Source organism: Melozone crissalis, unplaced genomic scaffold, assembly GCF_028551555.1.
Source record: "Melozone crissalis strain CALT ecotype California unplaced genomic scaffold, PUWL_Pcris_2 ptg000083l_1, whole genome shotgun sequence".
NCBI lineage: Eukaryota > Metazoa > Chordata > Aves > Passeriformes > Passerellidae > Melozone > Melozone crissalis.
In genome coordinates, this window is record NW_026535860.1 from 316,735 (window position 1) to 335,556 (window position 18,822).

Sequence of the window (18,822 nt, forward strand, 5' to 3'; positions counted from 1 at the left end):
CCTGTTTTTGAGACCTTTTTTCCCACCCCTTTTCTACCAACTTTTTTTCCACCATTTTTTTTGCTGCCCTTTTGTGCCTCTTTTTTTCCAGCCTTTGTAGCCCCTCGATATAAATCCCTCAATGGAATCAGTGGGGGTTTCTACCCATTTCAATGCTAAAAAAAAGGCACAACAGAGATTCCTTGTCAATTTAAAGATTATGAAAATTGAAGGTTTAATCTCATTTCAAACCTATAAAATCCCATCACAAAGGGTGTTCCGTGATCTATTTCAGCAAGAAAATGGGGATTCCCCATCCATTGATAGCCCTGAAATAATGGCCAAGGCAGGGTTCCTTTCCATTGATCCCCTCAACATTGCAGGTGAATGGGGATTCCCCCAGTTGAAACACAGACTATAAGGGAAAATTAACCAGTTAAACAACTCCAGAATACACTTGGACAGAAATCCATTGAAAGGGAACCACACACCACTTGTCTGCCCTAATTAATTCCATCAGGCTTCCTTCACTAAAAACACTCTCAGAATTAAAAGTGGAGATGCCTCGTGTGTTACCTCAAAGCAGTGGAAGAGGCAGCATGGAAATGCTTCTTCTTCCATGGCAAACTCTCCTGGGAGCACTCCCAGAGCCTTGCAGGGCTCCCCTGGGAAGCTGCTGAACAAATGGAAAGAGTTGGGATGAGCAGAGCCCCAGAGAAATCCCAGCCCCACTGATGGAAAAGTCAGATTATCCAAGCAGCAACAGCAGCTGGAGTGTTTGCAAAAGAGCAGCTTTGTTCTGAACCTCAGCTTAGGAGTTCTGCTCATGCACTAAGAGAGCCCTTCCATCTATTTGGACCTTTTCTATAGCACAGGCCACACAGCAGTTCAGTGTGATCATGTTCTTCAACTCAATTATGTTTCAAAGTATCTAAACTTGATCTAGCTACTCATCAGTAGAGAATTTTATGTATTTTCAGTGTAAATTAGCTTCCCTGGTCAAACACCAACCTTTCCCAAGGTTCAAGTACCTCTGTTTTCCACCACTAAATGCTCATTAGCCTTGTCTCAATTACAAACCCCCTGTTAACCCCATTTTTCCACCACAGATTTGTCTGAGTCTCTCACCTCTCAGCAGTCCAAATTCCTTGAAATGTAGCAGAACCTTCTTCACACTTCCCAGCTCTTGCTGTCCATCTCTAATCCCTGTCCAACCTGCCAGTGCTCTCCCTGAACTGCTGACAAAGGAAATTACACAACATCAGTGCAGGACAACTCATTCATTGCTGAATGAAAATGAAATAAAGAGAAATTAAGAAGCTGATTTGGACCCAGCAGGACTGCCCTGTTGGTGTCTGTGTATCAAGAATTTTTATGTATTTTGTATCAAATTTAACTTGTTGAAACCTAAGTTCCCATATTTAAAATAGATTTGTCATTCCAGATGAAAGCAACATGCTGCATGCCTTCCAGCCACATTTTCACTGAAAAAAACCCCCAAACTGCTCAGCCTGGGCTCCCATCATGCCAGCAGTAGCTGTATATCAACATTCAGCAATAATGGAATTCATTCAGAAAATGAACAATTACAAAAATACTTTCACTCCAAGAACTGATACTGCACTGAGGAAGTTATGCATACCTTCAAAAAATTCAGTAATCAAGATGTATTTCTGTTTTTATTGAAATAAATTTAAAAAATACTGCTGGCCAATATTTACACATTTGGTCCAATTACTCTTCCTGCAATGTGGTATTTCCCCACCTGCCCCTGAAGGCAGCAGCATTTTCAGAACAAGAACTGCTCCCCAGATATTGACCCCACTCAGCAATGGGTAAAAGGACATTTTAGAAATGTGGCAAATTGGATCACTGAATGAAAAAATGGAAGAGAGGTGTTGTAATAAAACAAAACCTCATTTGAGTCATGCATTCAACATCATTTCCCAGATTTCTGAAAATGTGCTAACATTGGGAAAATCTCATTTCCACCCAAGACAGTGTGCAAACAGAAGCTTCTGCAGGTAAATTCACTCTGCTGAAGTGACACAAAAATGAACAGAATGCTCCAAATTAAAACCTTTGGCCTCTTCTCCCACATCCTGCTTGTGTGTCTGTGCTCCATCTCCCCAGCAGCCATGTCTTGTGCAAAGGCTCTCCCTGCCTTGCTCAGCTGCCAGTGAGCTCTGTGCTCTCAGGTAAATTCACCCCCAGGCTCTGTCAAATGTTCCAGCTGGGTCCTGCCAGGCCAGCCTGGGCACTGCGGGACTCGAGCAGCTTTGCCACCAGGTTCATGTCCACAGCCAGGGCTGCCAGCTCAGCAGCCTCAGCTCCACAATCAGGGCCAGCACTCTCACATGGGGCTGCTCCAACAGAACTTGCCTGCAGACAGTACAAAAAGAAAGCTTTATCAAATTGCATGAGCACATTTAAGGGGGAAAAAAAAGGGGCAAACCACAGGAGAAAAGAAACAGCAATTGTGCAGCCAAAAAAGTCCAGTACACTCCTGAGTCCTGACAAACAGGAATTCAGACACCAAATGCTCATGCCAGCTGAAAATCACCACTGTCCATTACCCAGATTAAATTCCAAGAGAAGGACACAAAGTGTTGCTGAGTCCTGGCTCAGCTTCCTATGGGAGAAAACTACCACAGGACCTTACAAGTGAAGCTGCAGCTTCTTGCCCTACTACTAAAAACAGGGAAATGGAACTAAGCCTTGGAAAAGATGGGCAAATTCCAAGCTTAGTTAAGCTTTAGTTTATAAAAAATGTATGATGGTGCAGGTCCAGCACACTTTGCTTGCACGTGGGAAGGTTCCAATCCCATTACTCAGAATGGCCACTTGCAGCACATTTCCTGCTTGGAAATTACTGCTGCAAATCAGAGCTCAAGGCACACTCACCCCTCTCTTGTGGCTGCTGAAACTTTTCCCAACGTTGCTCTGTGCCAGCTCACGGTCCATCTCCTTCATGTACGCCTTGAGACTGCCCACGAGCTCCTCAGGAGACACCTTCTGCTCCTGCCTTCCATTCCCAGCATCCAGCTCCTCATCATCCTCAGCTGAGAAACCAAACTCCTCCTCTTCATCCACATCATCACAATCCAGCTCCTCCAAGTCTGCCCCTGCACATGATGTTGTGTCAGTACAACAGCAAAGAAATCAGTGCTGGCATTTGTTTCAAAGAAAGAAGCAATCTCACCTAAAATTCTGTCCAGGGCTTTTGTAAAAGAATCCACATCAAAGGTAACATGGGATTCATCAGATGACCTGAAATCTAAAAATATTTTTAAAGAAATGAAGCTTCTATGCTTGCATAAGCCTGACACAGGCACAAGCCATACTGATTTCTCTCAAGTCAGGACCAAAGTTGGGACATTTGAATTTAAAAGTCCTCAGAAGTTTGAAGCCTGTGTGCATTAGACATCAAACAACCAGTGGAAGAATTCTTTGAATAAAGGAGAAAAATTGTGAAGACCACAAAATCCAACTGAGGAACAGAGACCAGCTCAGCTTGCAGCACTTGAACCTGCACCAGTGCCAGAGTGGCACCAAGCTGATTTAAAGCAAGTACAGGTTCACTGCTCTGGCTTTGCTTCAGGCCCTGCTCAGCACAGCACCTTCAAACTCTGATTCTCTGCATCACACAACCAACCACAGGGCTGCAGCACAGTGCAACATTCCACACCAGAGCCACACTCCAGGGGCTACTACCATGGCATTTCTGCTCCTTCCTGCGTGGAGACTTTGGACACAAAAGCCTTCATGCTCTCAGCAACTGTTTCCAAGTCATACTTTTGCTCCTCCTCATTTGGGGAAGGAAGGGACTCATTTCTTGTCTCCCTCAGCATCTGATCCAGAGCACCTGGTGTAATATCCAGCCAGCTGTCATCTGAAAGAACACAGCACACATCTGTTACTCTGCACAAGCCTGCTGGCTCACAGGCCCCAACCAGCTGACTGACAGGACTGCAACCATCCTGCAGCTCAGCTCTGCAGCTCAGCTCTTGTGCTGGTCCTGGGTCACACACAGCAAAGCCAGAGAGAGGATGAGAAGAACTGAGTGCAGATTTCTTGTCACTACTTAAAAACTCTGCTTTGCAGAGCTCAAACTAAGAGAGACCATTCTAGTCACTGAGAAGCCTTGGGCCACTAAGTGGAGGAAGAAAGGCTTACTCTAAACTGGGAGAGCCAACCCAGTGTTTAGTCTTAAGGAAGGCTGGATTGGCTCTCCCTTCACAGCTGTCAGCATTGCTCCTCTACCCCCACAAATAATCATCTGTAATAGGAATAATTCCCCCATCCAGCTCACCATCCTCTGCAGGAAGACAAGCTGCTTCTCTCTCCAATTCCTTCACATCAATGGGGGTTGTCTGTAGTAGTGTCAGGATTTCATCACCTGGGCTCACTTCATCACAGCTAGAAGAAAAACATTGAATTTACTGAAATGGATTCAATGGGATCACATGCTCTGCATTCAGGTTTTCACTTGAATTCTTCCATTTTCCTTCTGTGCAAACACATCAAAAAGGGAAATTAATCTGGGGGAAGTACCAGAGCACTACACAGAGCATTGGCCAAAACAGGACACAGTCAGTCCCTGCAATTCCCAGCTGATGGCTCCAAAGCCCATTGGTCATGGCTCTTTTCCTTTACATTTCATTTGCCTTGGTAAATATTAAGATTACCTGATCCTAAACACCACAGACTGGAAACTCAAAAAAATAACAGTCAAGATATTATGGGCTGGCAAAGCCTCAGATATTTTTGCAGTGATTTACTTTTTGGATTTGATCATCCAGAGAAATCCACAGCCAGCTCCTTGAGCAAAGGAGATAGATTACCCTGTATTCATTATTCACTGGGACTGCTTTTCAATGAAACTTTTCTACACTTTCTACAGTCAACCAAGCAAAAATTGATTTGCAGTCACCACTTGGAATCCACTTGGAAGAGCTCAGCATTTCACATAACCAAGATAAAAGAGTTACTCAAGCCAGAACTTCTCCCAGTGGAGCATTCCAGAGGAATTAGTACTTGTATGTCCTGGCCACAGCTCCCATGTTCAATGTGCAGTGGAGAAAAGGGTTCAGGTGTTTGTAACAAGCATTTCAAAGGTCACTTACAGGATTTGTAGGATATATGACACTCATGAATTTCAAGTAGCTCTCACCTTTCTGGCACTGCAACAGATTGCTGGAAGTGATCTTCTGCCATGTGCAACAGTTCCAGGTACTTGGCTGATCCTTCCATTTCTCCCTGTTAAATGCAAGTCACAGGCATGAACCCAAACAATTCTCCCTCCCCTTCCTCTTCCCAGTCAGGCTTTCTAAGGGTGACTGTTGGTCACACAGGAATGCTGAGAGAACCAAAACAACTAAAACCTCTTGGCCATCTACACTTGGAACTCAATACTGCAAAGGGCATTCCTGTATTTGAAGTTTATTAAAGGATATGGAGCTAAGAATCTCAATAGTGTTGTCCAATTTGATAACCTTGAAACAAGTAGTCAATTTATGTCCCATTTATTAACATCAAAAAAGTAGTGAAAGGCATCTTAAAAAAAGAAACAAAAAAAATAAACCAGACAACCTCACCAAAACCCCCAGAAGTCACAAAAACCACACACACATAAAAATTACACTTGCATGGGCCCAGATAGGTCGATGGTGTTATGTATGGATCTTGAAGAATATTGAATTCTAGAGGGGTGGAAATGAAATGTAAACCAGTGAAATCAGTCACACCTCACACAATCACATATGGGAGTTTTCTTCACTCAAGTGTATTTCTCCCCTTGCTTTAGATGAATGAATCAATCCCCACATCTTGCTTTTTCCTTTTTAATTTCCAAAATAAATTACTTTCAAAGGGAAACAAGCTGCACATGTCCCCTTTAAACACATTAGTTCATTTCACACAGAGATAAGGATTCAAGCTCCTCACACAAGTTCAAGGGTTAAAATGTATTTTCCCTGCAATGTTAAAAAGCCACAGACTCTGAAATACTCACAGACCTTGAAATAATCCTTCTCCTTCAAGCTCCTGAGGAATCTCTCCCACAGAGGACCGCTTAACACGTTTCTCTTGGCATCAGGAGCCACTTTACTGCTCTTGGAGCACAACATTTCAAAGCCATGAGCCTGCAGATAAAAGATGCAACAACAAGAGGTTCTCAAGGTGTGACAGACTTTGCTCACATTTCTCTGGACAAGCAGGCAACCTCCAGACAAGGACCCATTCCCTGGGCATGCATGAGCCAAGGCCAAAATGCCCCAGCAATCATTACCAGCTTCATGCCCAGCTCGCAGGCTCCGTACTGAGGATGAGCTGGGGCGGGCAGGGTGTATCCACTGCGTCTGTCTGGAACAAACTGCTGCTGCACCAGCTGTGCATATAAACACCGAGTGAAAGTCACCTGCAACAGCCAGAGCAGAAACAAACACTCCCTGCAGCGCGACTGGGCTGGGGACAGCCAGCAAACTCCCTCCAGGTCACCAGACTGGCTTTGGAGGCACCCATATTACAGGCAGTGCCTGAGACTGCATTCAAAATACATCATAGAAAGATTTTTCTGATAAATTGCTTTTCAGGCTATACAATGTTTGTTCCAAACTGAAATCCCCAAGTAAATATAAACCTTTGTCATTCTAAATACATTAGGAAAAATCCTTAATATTCTGGAAAATCCCCATTTGAACTGCAACACGTTTCATCAAATACATCTTGTTTCCTTAACAACAAAAAAACCACGTTTCTTTTCAACTAGAGAAGTGCTTTAGGAGAACCAGGATATCCTAACTGCTTCAGAACATCACAGGAACTAAAAAGCAGCATTTCAGGTATCACATGCGACCTCTGCTGGTTCCTGATGCTAAGAAAAGCCCTGAATGCAACCTTCTCAACTCCCTCACTCTGTCTGTTCCCTCAAACAAAAGGAAAGTATGAGCCTGACAGTCCAGGTACTCACTTGCAATCTATTTTGGTCTTCTGTTCCAGCCCTTGTAAGAATCTTGGAGTAGGGGAAAATAATTAAACAATTTTTTGCTAATGACCAAATAAATTATGTCCATTTTAATTCATTCCATTAGCAGCCATCCATATTCGTGTGAAGGTGTCTGCTCATTATTTCACCTGGACCAGACAAAGCCTGTGTCCTTACAGAAACAGCAACACTCCAGCCCTGAGCATTCCCTACCCTCAGGGACACTTCTGAATCCATGTCTGCTGGGGTTTTTTTAATATTCATAAACTCATAGAAAGGCTTAGGTTAGAAGGGACCTTAAAGATCAACACCTCCTTCCAACACCCTTGCCACAGCCAGGCACACCTTCCACTAGCCCAGGCTGCTCCAAGCCCCATCCAACCTGCCCTTGGACACTTCCAACGTGTCTGGGATGGGGAAACACCTCCAAGGATGGGCAATGCTAAGACAGGACCTTCAGAGCACAGGCACTGCCCCTTGGCAGCCCTCCCACTAAAGCAGCTCAGCAGCACCCACCTTACCTGGCTGCCAGCCCCGCGAACTCCCTGCTCATCTCCCGCAGCAGCTACACAATGAACCACTCATCCTCCACCTTATCCCCGAACACCGCGGTGCCGCCCAAGTGCGCCGGGATCTCGCCTGCACGGGGCACAGACAGGAGAGGCGGCTCAGCAACGCCGTGCCCAGCAACAGATTGTCCACACGGGCTGCGGAGTCTCCCTCACTGCGGATATCCCAGACCCTGCTGACACAATCTTGTGTCCTGTGCTCGGGGATGGCCCCGCTGCACCAGGGAGGTGGCACCAGATGCCTCACCGGGCTAACCCGTGCTGTGACACCGAGAGTCGGGGAAGCCGCCGGGTCCCCCTCACACGCTCCTGGTTTCTGGCCCCCGAGACCCCCTCACACGGCCCAGTTGTCCTCACACACTGCCTGTTCCCGGCTGCCGGAGTCTCCTCAAAAGATCCCGGTTCTCAACCGCCGGGTGCCCCTCAAACTCTCCCGGTTCCCGGCCGCCAGATTGCCGTCAAACTATCCCGGTTTCCCCTCACACGCCCTCAGTTCCCGGCCACCGGGTCGTCCTCACAGGGCTCAACTCCCCCTCACACGCTGCCGGTTCCCTGCCGCCAGATTTTCCTCAAAAGATCCAGGTTCTCGGCCGCCAGGTGTCCTTCACACTCTCCCGCCTCCTCCTCACAAGCTCCCGGTTCCCGGCCGCCGGATCCCCTTCAAACGATCTCCCCCCCGGTTCCCTCTCAGACGCTCCTCGATTCCGGCCGCCGGGTTCCCCTCACACCCCTCCGGTTTCCCCTCACACTCCCGGTTCCTGGCCGCCTGATTCCCTTAACACGCTCCCGGGTTCCCCCTCACAGGCTACTCGATTCCGGGCGCCGGCTTCCCCTTCTACCCCCCCGCTTTTCCCTCACACTCTCCCGGTTCCCGGCCGCCGGTTCCCCCTCACTGGCTCCCGGTTCCCGGCCGCCGGGTGCCCCTCCCAGTCCCTCCGCTCCGGGCGCTCCTCCCGCCGCGCCTCCCGGCCCGCTCCCGGCTCACCGCGGCCCGGCACGTAGCGCAGGCGGAACGGCTGCCGCTGCCACACGCAGGCGGCCAGGAGCGGGGCCAAGCGCACCAGGGCCAGCTCAACGCAGCGCCGCAGCAGCGCCTCGCCGCCCGGGCCCGCCGCCGCCGCGAACAGGCGGGAGCGCACCGCGTCCTCGGGCAGCGCCGGCCGCCGCAGCGCCTCCATCCCGCCGGGGCCCAAAGCGCTCCGCCCCCGGGCAGGAGCGGCGCGATGGCGGCGGCGGGGCGGCGGCGCTGAGGGTGATATCGCGATACGCGCGGAAACCGCTGCAGCCGTGAGTGGCTGCCGCTGCCCCGGTGCCCGGCGCGGCCCCGAGCCCCAGCGCGGTCCCGGTCGTGATCCCCCGGCCCCGCTCCCGGGCCTGCCGCCCGCGCTGCCCCCAGCACCGAGCAGGGCCCCGTGACGGCCCGGTCACCCCCTGTCCCCGACGGGAGATGGTTCCCGGCATTCCTGAGCACCGGTCCCGGCCCGACACCGGTGGGACCGAACGCGATTAAATCCCTGCAACCGGCTCTTATCCCCTGACTCGAGAGTTGGGTCAGTTCTGACTTACTCGGCTCGTTTACTCTTGTTGTATTTAATTTTATTCAATGTAATTAATCTACAGGGATAACGGCGTCATCTCTGCTTTTAGGGAGGTGTATATCAATTCGCAGCATCTTAGGTTTAAGTTTAACTGATTTTGATCTAGCTGTCCTGTTGGTATAGGGTCAAATTGCCAAGGCCAAGAGACTTGAATATAGTTTTGAGGCAGAAAACATCTGGGTTTGTTGCCAATTTTCCAACCATGTAGAGCCAGGGCCTGGCCAGAGCCCAGACCCTCATTGGGAGGGTCTCCCCCACATACCTTAAAAACAAATCTCTCAATAAGGCCAGCTGTGAGATGCCCCAAACAAAGCAAACTGCTGGAGTGCTCCTGTGAGAATAATTGGGGCTGTGTGTGATTGCAACAGAGCAGGAGCAGCCTTGCCCTCAGCAGGTCACAGCCCTGTCCCATGAGGATGTGGCACAAAAGGGTCGGGAAAGACCACAGGACCTCAGCTCAGATGAGGCTTTTGACAGAGCCCAGAGATCTCATCCTGGAACTCTGGAAACACAGGAAAATCATGAGACAGCCCAGGGTCAAGGCACAGCAACCCTGCTGGAACAGGAGAAGGGACTAAAGGCTGAGCAGGCAGTGCAGGGAACGGCTGCAGACAGCCTGTTCAAAGAGATGCAGCTGCAGAACAAAACAGAGAGATCCCAAAGTGACACCATGTCAAAGATACGTCAAAGTTCATGAAAAGCCAGCTATAAATAAGGTAATGATGTGTCGTAGGAAGGAGACCAGGACACCAGATGGTTCATCACAGGTCCAGTTTATTAAAGAAAGCATCAAACACCTATACAGCAAATAATAAGCTCATGAATATTCTATAAGCCAAGCAATCTATTGGTTAAACTATACCATTAACTCATCCACATTCCTTTGGGCCTACGTTCTCTACTTCTCACACCTCGCTGTCCATTTCTTTATCATCCTCTGCTAGGCCCAAGGAGACGTTATCTTTGCAGGTGAAAGATTTGGAATTAAGCACTGTCTTGTACTTTTCCATTCTTTAGCCTGCTACTTTCTCAACAGACACCCTGCCTGCAAAAAGGCCTCTGCCCTACTTAGGACATCTCTACCAAATCAATTTGGCTGTGTCCTCTCTCCTCAAGCCACTCTTTGACAAAACTCTCCACAATGATGTCCTATGAATAATGCCTGTTATAAAAATGAGGGAATTCACATGATGGAACAAATATATCAGCAGTGATTGTCTCAGGAATTGGAGACAATATTCTTCCAGCATTCCTGTATCCATAGCAATGAAACACTGAACAGCTTACAATGGATAACAGCCACAATGTGGAACAACCACCCACTCTCCTGTGTTATCTGTGGAAGATGAACCAGAAGAGATCACAATCAATGATCCTGTCAGGCAGTGCAGCACTGACACCTGTGCAATCTGTGAGAGGATCAAGGGTCCAACAAACTGTATCTTCTTCTATCCAAAGGCAGGTGTTTATCAGTGTTTCATCACAGCTGTTTCAGTGGGATCTGTCTTATCTCTAGAAGGAAATAACCACATCTTGCAATGTAAACAAACATATTTATCGAAATTAAGTTAGGACTTGTAATCACTTGCAGTGGAATTCAATGTCATCTCAGTAGACTTAGAGGTACACTTAAGACAACTTAAAGTTAACATCTTTAATACTCAATAAAAAATGATTTTAATAAAACTGGAATAGAACATGAAATGGCTTAAAGTGAAGAAGGTTGAAACTTGACCTCGTCTAAACTCAGCAACACTCAACCCTGACAGAAATCCACCTCGACATAAATGACTATTAACAAAATTAACTCAACAGAGTAATAAAACATAACATCACTCAGATCTAACTTTGCTTAATCTTAGCAACACTAAAATCATATTCAGATAGAACAGAACTGAAGGAACAATCAATATCCTTCAAAGTTCGAGGTACTACAAAATGTAACTTATTCTGATGGTATTAATACCAAAAGACAATGAAAATGTGGACCAAGCATGTTTGAAATAACACCCTGATGCATTTACTGGAGGGATTACAAAAGTCAAATACTTTGACCCTATGTAATTTAACATTGAGAAAAACTCATGGTAACTGCAATTTTTAAGGAACCAAAAATTTACTAAAAGCATTTAAAGTGCAATTCTACCAAAAGAAACAACAATATAAAATTTGGCTACGTGTGGAACAAACTGGGAGCTTCTCGAGATTGTATTCAGTGTAATAGCATATGCTAAAAGTTATCAGCATTTGTGTTAAAGAAATTAGATTGTGTTATGCTGCACGTGATAATAATAACGAGGGACTGGATTTACCCCTTTGAATCTCTCCAGTAACAATTCTCAGAGAAATCAGAGTTCACCAAAAACACAAGATTAACTTCAAATAAGCATTTCAGCACATGTTTACGGCATTCTAGGACACGGAGCGTGAGGCTTCAGTAGCCAGGGGCACTCAGAGCCCTTCGGCAAATGCCGGGGGTTCGCCCCGCCGCAGGGTTGGGGAACCACGGGGGGCAGTGAGTTCGGCCGGGGCCAAGCGGAGGCGCCGGGCAAAGCCGAGCCCCGGGAGCGGGGAAAGCGCCGGCGGCAGCGAGGGCAAAGCCGAGCGGGGAAAGCCGAGCTTGGACCCGCACGGGGCTCGGGGCTCGGCGGGGCAGCCCCGCGCCTGCCGCCACCGCAGGGGGTTTGCACTGCGCTCACCGGGCCAAAGGGACTCGGGTTCTGATCCCGAATCCGGGCTGGCAGCGACGGGAGGCGCCGGAGCGGTGAAGGAACCGATCCCGGAGAAGGCAGCGGGGAGCGCCGGGGCGCGGCGGGGGAGCCGCCGATCCGCGATTGGCTGCGCTCCCGCCGCCGATTGCTCAGGTCGGCCAAAATCCCTCCCACACTGACGCTGCCCGTGTAGCAGTGAGGGGGTACGAATCGCGCCCATTAGACTGGAGGCGCAGCGGCTGTCGCGCCCAGAGCCCGGCAAGTCTATAATAAAGCTGGGAAGCGGCTTCAGCACAGGTGCGACTCGCGGTCAGTTTTGCCTCAGCTCGGGCCTCGGGGTTCTGGCGAGTTCCATGTGCCGGGTTTCTCCGTGTGCCCAGGCAGGGAGCCGCAGCGGCCGTGCCGGCGCTCGGTGTGCCCGGGCTCCGAGGCACCGGGGCAGGGAATCATGCGGGGCACAATGGTGAGGAGCCCAGGGCTGCTGCTTCTCGCCCCTCGGCAGGCGGACTCCGAGCCGCAGCTGCTCCGGGCCAGCAGCAGCCGCAGCTCCCTGTCCAGGGGCGAGGCCGCCACGAGCCGGGCCGGCAGTGTCGCTCTCAGGAGCGCGGGCAGCGGCAGGAGCGGCTTGGAGTGCGGCCGTCCGGGGGCAGGGGCGGCGGGGAGGAGGCTGCGGACAACGGCATTGCGGGGAGCGGGGCCACGCCGAAAGGTGCCGAGGGGCCTGCGGTGTCGGCCGGCGGGGGCTCGGGGGGCGGAGCTGGCGGCCCGGCCTCCCTTTGTGCCCACTTTGAACAGAGATTTTTGTTCTTGGAGGCACATAATTTTATTACTCTTCTCTCCGTTTCAACTTCTTATAGGATTACAGTGACTTTAATATTTGTTTGCTTTGCTGTGGAGTCTTTTGTTTGATATTAATTACAACTATATCTCTCCATACCTTTAAGTCTTAGAGAAAAAAAGTCTTGTTTCCATAGTTTTACCAGAGGGTTTTAGCTTTAAGATTAAGGCATTTCTTTATTTCTCTTGTTTGGGATTTAATTTCTTCTTTACTGTCTCAGAAGCTGTACAGGTTTTAGTAGCTAAAACTTTTGCATCGCTTTTTTAAATATCTCCCGTGCAAAACCAAAACTGGTGGATGTCGTCGAGAATTGGAATACAGTTTATCTGCCTGAGCTGCAAAGGCGCGGTGGGAGGGGACGGCCGCTGCGAATGCTGTGCGAAAACCGCGCGCTAAGGAAAAGGGACCTGTGAAAAACGCCAATCACTTGTTTTTAAAAATTTTAAAAGTTTAAGAGTAATAAAATATTTAGGACAATATGAGACAATAAAAACAAAGAGTTACGGACGTCCGGATACCTTTCTCTGGGCATCACGAGCCCAAAAAAGGACAGCCGTTAACAAAGGATTAACCCTTAAGAACAATAGCCCGTTGCATATTCATACACTTCATCCATGATTCATAAATTCCATTCAAACACAGGATTCTGTCTGGTCAGTGTCTGCTTCTTCCTTCTAATCCTAACAGCGCCTTCGAGGTCGGAAGAAGTTCGTTTCTTCTGATAAGAAGGCCATAAATTCTCTTTCTCTGAAAGATCTTGGTGTCCTGTGGCTGCTAGCTTGCTGCAAGCCCTTCTTGTTAAACAAAGCATCTTACATAGCATAGTTTCTATTTTAACAATTTTTATAGCCTAAAACTATATTGAACACAGTACTTAAGAGAATTAATACAGCATTACTTTCTAACACAACACATATAATATTCATTTTAATATTTGCGAAAAGCCAATCATAAAATACATGCATTTTTCACAATTCCCACTCTTATTCTTTGTAAATCATTTGGCTTGAGCAATATTTTTATCTACTTGCATCTTCTGGGCTATGCTGGCAAAATAAAACGGGATTACGCGAGTAAGAAATATAAAAACAGTTGTAACAAAAATTGAAAGATCTTAATTTCTTCTGATACATTACCCCACCAGCTAGATTTTAATATTGTTTTCTAATTTTTGGACTGGAATCTGGGTTATTATATGCTTATATATTTTTCTTCTTTGATTTCTTTTGCTTTTTCTAGAATGACTTTTTTGTGGTCATCAATTTTCAACAATCTGATATATTGAACTTTCCACAAACACCCCCTTCTTTGGCCAATAAATAGTCTAAAGCCAACCTATTCTGATACACCACAGTTTTTGTTTGGCTTTGCTGGCTTGATATTAACTCTAATGCTTGAGCAGCCTTATTTGCTATCATTTCTATAACTGCTTGGAGTCTTGTAATACGATTCAACAGATAATTTGGAGTCAATACAGAGTTAGATTGCTGTGCTGGTTTTACCTTTTCGTTTATTATTTGTTTTTTTACCAAATCTTGAACCGTATCTTCAAGATTAAATGTAAAACAAATCCATCTCTCTCTTTTTGGACATTCAATTCTAAATCTATTACCACTTTTTCCTAAGTTTCTTGTAATCTAATAATTTACTCCATTTTGCCTAGGGGTTCTTAATTTGGATGGGTTATAACAGTGGCTGTTGACATAGGTGTGTGTAATAAAGGAGGAACTTTGGTTTCTTTCTATGTGATGCTTTTTGTAGCATTTTTGACACGATCTTTCTGGTATCCCGAAAGGGAAAAGACAACAAATGAGTGCCAGAGACAGGAATAACAGAGGTCCAGTATGGCTTATACTCCCACCTCCCATGCCTGTGAGGTTCCAACCCACAGCAGCTGAATTTGATCTTCTCGGTGGTGAAATACAGAGGCCAATCTGGTCTTGCCCTGTATTTTCTTGTCACTTTCTCTTAACTAATTTCCAGGCAAATTGTTTTTAACACTCTTTAACTGTGGTCTCCTACTGTTCCTCAGGTATCTCTCATTCAACAGGCACTAATAATTCCCATCCACAAAACTAAGTTATTACTATAACACTTTTTGCAATAAGAGCATAAATTTTGTGAACTACAATACTAATTCCTCTCACAGTTTAAGCATTTACTTATAACCTAGCTAGCATGTCCAGTATTGGAATGAATCAAATAAAGTTTACTAATGGAAATGGCAATTCCCCTTCTCCCCTGTACAATTCTCAGGCTAAGGTCAGAATACAAAAACAGTCTTGATCCTTCTATCTGAGGTATTCCTTCCCAAGGAGATGTTTTATTCAGGCAGTGCTCAAAACTAGTGATATAAGCATTATCTTATTTCTTAATTCAGTGTTATTCTTTGTATATTTCTTGGATAATTTGGGTTTTCCCAGACTATTACCAGTCAGATCCCATTGGAAAGTCAGTTCAGTATCACCCGGTTTACATGTGATATTCCATTTTTCAGGTTTCTTCACAAGTCCTTTGATTCTGCTGGCATGAAATTCACCTTCTTTCTGTGATTCTGGTTGTTGCTTCAGTAGTACCTGGAAAGGACTTCTTAATAGCATGGTAATAAAAGAAAGATAATACTGCATTAACTTTTACTATTCGCTTTCCTTCTAAACTCTCTGGGTTTACCTAAAAGCTTTCTCTACAGCAGCCTCTTCTTCTTCAGGAAAAAAAAAAACCTTCTCGTTAATGGCAGAACAAAAGAAAAAACCAAAAAACTTCTCACTTAAGAAAAATAAACTGCTTTGTGAGGTTTGGAGACTCATCAATCTCTGCTTTGAGTTTATCTTTTATTGCTGGCCCCCCTGCCCCTCTTTTCACAGCCTTGCTGTCAGTGCTGTTCTTCTCCCTTTCCCCGGTGCTGCCCCTTGGCTGCAGGGCTGGAGCAGGGGAGAGCAGCCACGGGCATGGGGACCCTGGGGGCTGCCCTGGGTCTCTCTTGCCCCCTGTCTCTCTCTCTCTTCTTGTCTCTCTTCCTCTTTCCTTCTCTCTCTCTCTCTTCTCCTCTCTCTCTCTCCCCCTCTCTCTCTCTGCCCACTTACCGGGCTGACATTGCCATCCTGGACTCGGCACCCCGACAGTCTGGGAGCCCCCCGGCAGTTCCACCCCTGAGCCAGCCCGCTCCTGGCCGCAAACCTGTGTCCTCTGCTGCCGGCACCGCCCGGGTCACCTCCATGGATCGGTCCCTGCCGCAGCCCCCGAGACCCCGCCGCTCTAGGGAGCGCTCAGACACCTCCCAGCCTTGACAACCCCAAACTTGGCGTCCCCAGGTGCTCCTGACATTCTTTTTCTTTCTCTTTCTTTCTTATCCTCTTCTGTCTTCAAGCAGGGCCTGTTCTGCTAAACCCTTTCTGGACCCCAGTGTGGCGTTGAATAACCTCCTGACAACCATGTGTTAAGACACTTCTCTGCCTTTGATGCAAAAAACTCCATTCACACTTCTGCTCTCTTCTAGCACCAAGATGTCATCACTTCACATTCCAACATCTCAGAGTTTGCTAACCACCCCCTTACTTCAACTTCTCTCTTTCTTCTCTCTCAATTGTAACCCTTATGGAGTCGATATTTAATCTTCCCCTATTTCTTTCTCCAGCCCAAACTTCTTTGTTGATTTTTTTTTTCATCTTCTTGGCCTAATTTCAAAACTCTAGCTGTCATTTTCCCATTTTCTGATATAACTACTATTCTTAATTGCACTGGTAAGACTCCTCCTGATAAATTGTTACCTGCCCCTGGGACAAATAACACATCTCCCATCTAAATTTTAGTTTCTTCTCTCAATTACCACATCTTTAATGACTAGAAATGTAAAACTTTCTCTTTTTGCCCCTTTTGCTTTCACTATATGTTTGCTCACACTATAACTTTTTGGAACATTTAACAGGAAAGTTCTCTCTGCCCCTGTGTCTGTTACAAATTCCAATTCTTCTTCTCGGGGGACTCACTTTTAAAGTTATCACAGGCTCCAGATTGTATTTGTCCCCCCAAAACAATTAGAGCCTCTGACTTGATTTTTTTTAATGTGCCCATTTCTTTAAAGATTTTCAGATCTTCTGCTTACTTAGGACCATTTTCCTTTTTCTCTCAAGATTGCTTATCTATTTAGTTGGAGTTTCTTCTTTCCCCTTTAAAAGCTGTCCTTCAAAAACCTTTTGTTTTCGCATTTTGCCTTTGATATGCTGTCTCATTTATTCTCTTGGTTATGTAATTACGATCATTATTCATGTGTTTACTCCCCTCCTCATTATTTTAACCCCACTCAGGAGGTGCAGTTGGCGTTTTGTCTTCTCTGGGGGTCCCTGCGGATTATCTTTTTCTTAAGCTTTTATTTCAGTTGCTCTGATTAATTGCTTTTCTTCTTGAGAAAAATATTCTTTTCATTACCGACCACATCTCTTCTCAAGTATAAATGTTTGGACTTAAAAGTTGGTCTAATTGTTCAGCTATGCCTATGGGATTCTCCGAATATCCCTTGTATTTATTTCTTAAAATTCAGACCTCAGACAAAGTCAAAGGAGCATTTACAAACTCTGATCCGTCCCCTCCTATGAGAACCTTTCGTAATGGAAATAGACCAATCTCTTTATCCCGTTCTTTTTGGATTTTTATCTTCTATAGCCTTTTCCCCGTATTTTTAGGAAGAATCAGGAGAGGGTTTTCTTCTAACTGAACTTTTAGTGTTTCGATAAAGCGATTCCTTTAGAGAGTTTCCCTGAGCAACCGGAGCTGTGGTTACCGAGGGAACGGAGCTCAGGGCAGGACGGGAGAGCTCGGCACAGCTCAGGGTCTGGGTGCTCCAAAGGCGGGGTCTGCAGCCGGGATGGCCCGAGGGGATCGGCACAGCTCAGGGTCTGGGGGCTCCAAAGGCGGGGTCTGTGGTTGGGATCGCCCAAGGGGATCGGCCCAGCTCAGGGTCTGGGCGCTCCAAAGGCGGGGTCTGCCGGGGGAATCGCCCGAGGGGATCGGCACAGCTCAGGGTCTGGGTGCTCCAAAGGCGGGGTCTGCAGGGGGAATCGCCCGAGGGGATCGGCACAGCTCAGGGTCTGGGGGCTCCAAAGGCGGGGTCTGCAGGGGGAATCGCCCGAGGGGATCGGCACAGCTCAGGGTCTGGGGGCTCCAAAGGCGGGGTCTGCAGCCGGGATCGCCCGCGGGGCCGTTCCGGTGCAGGCCGAGCTGGAGCGGGGATCGCCCCCACACGGCTCACGGTGGCTGATCCGGCACAGACAAAGCCGGGACTGACCCCGGCTGCAGCGGCGGGAGCCGACAGAGCCAGGGCAGCCGGGGATGCGACAGACGGGACAGACGGGACCCCCCTCGGTGCGGTCAGCGCGGTGCACAGGGCAGGACAGACCCCCAGCCCCGGCACGGCCAGCGGAGCGACCGCGGGCCAGGAGGCCGGACTGGGACAGACGGACTGGGACACACGGACTGCGCCGGAGCTGGCACAGGGGCTGGGAGGGGTGGTGCAGCTGCGAACGAGTGGGGGAACGAACGGGAATGGATGAGGTGATTTGTTCTCAGCTTTATACTTTCCCCGTTTTGCTTTTATTGCCTTTCAAAAATGTTATTTTCTTACAGCCTCCTCCTTCCCCACCATGTGGTATTCTCTTTTTCTTCTGGATTAATCGGTTTTTACAAATAAATCCAGAGCTTAACTTAACTTAAATCTAAACTTCTGCTTGGATGCTTTGAAATGGTTGACGAGCTAACTCACGACCTTCTCATATTGGTTTTCTCATCACCCTTTAATTTATCTTTTGACAAATTATACATGTTTCAGGTACTTGTTTTTCTACTCTTAAAGTTCAGTGCACCCATAATTCTTTTAAAAAAATTATCACCCAAAGCCTGAGTATCCCACAGGGCTTTTTGATACATGTCCTCTGCTATTCCCTCGTAAGCGTTTTATTATCTAATAGTCTTCCATATCAAGATGTTTCTATTTCCCAGATTTATCTTGTTCGCCACGATCTTGTTTTAATTCCCCCCCCCTTTTTTTTTTTCTTCATTTCTTCATTTGGAGTTAATATTAACTCTTTCAGCTCTATTTTCTGCTGCACCTTTAACTTCTTGATCTGCCAATTATTTCTTTTATTTCTTC

General features: G+C 47.1%; 1 pseudogene; it reads right to left on the minus strand.

The window, feature by feature from the left end:
- Nucleotides 1-225: 225 nt before the first annotated feature.
- Nucleotides 226-8,711, minus strand: LOC128946701 (protein ecdysoneless homolog; annotated as a pseudogene).
- Between the last annotated feature and the right edge of the window lie 10,111 nt (nucleotides 8,712-18,822).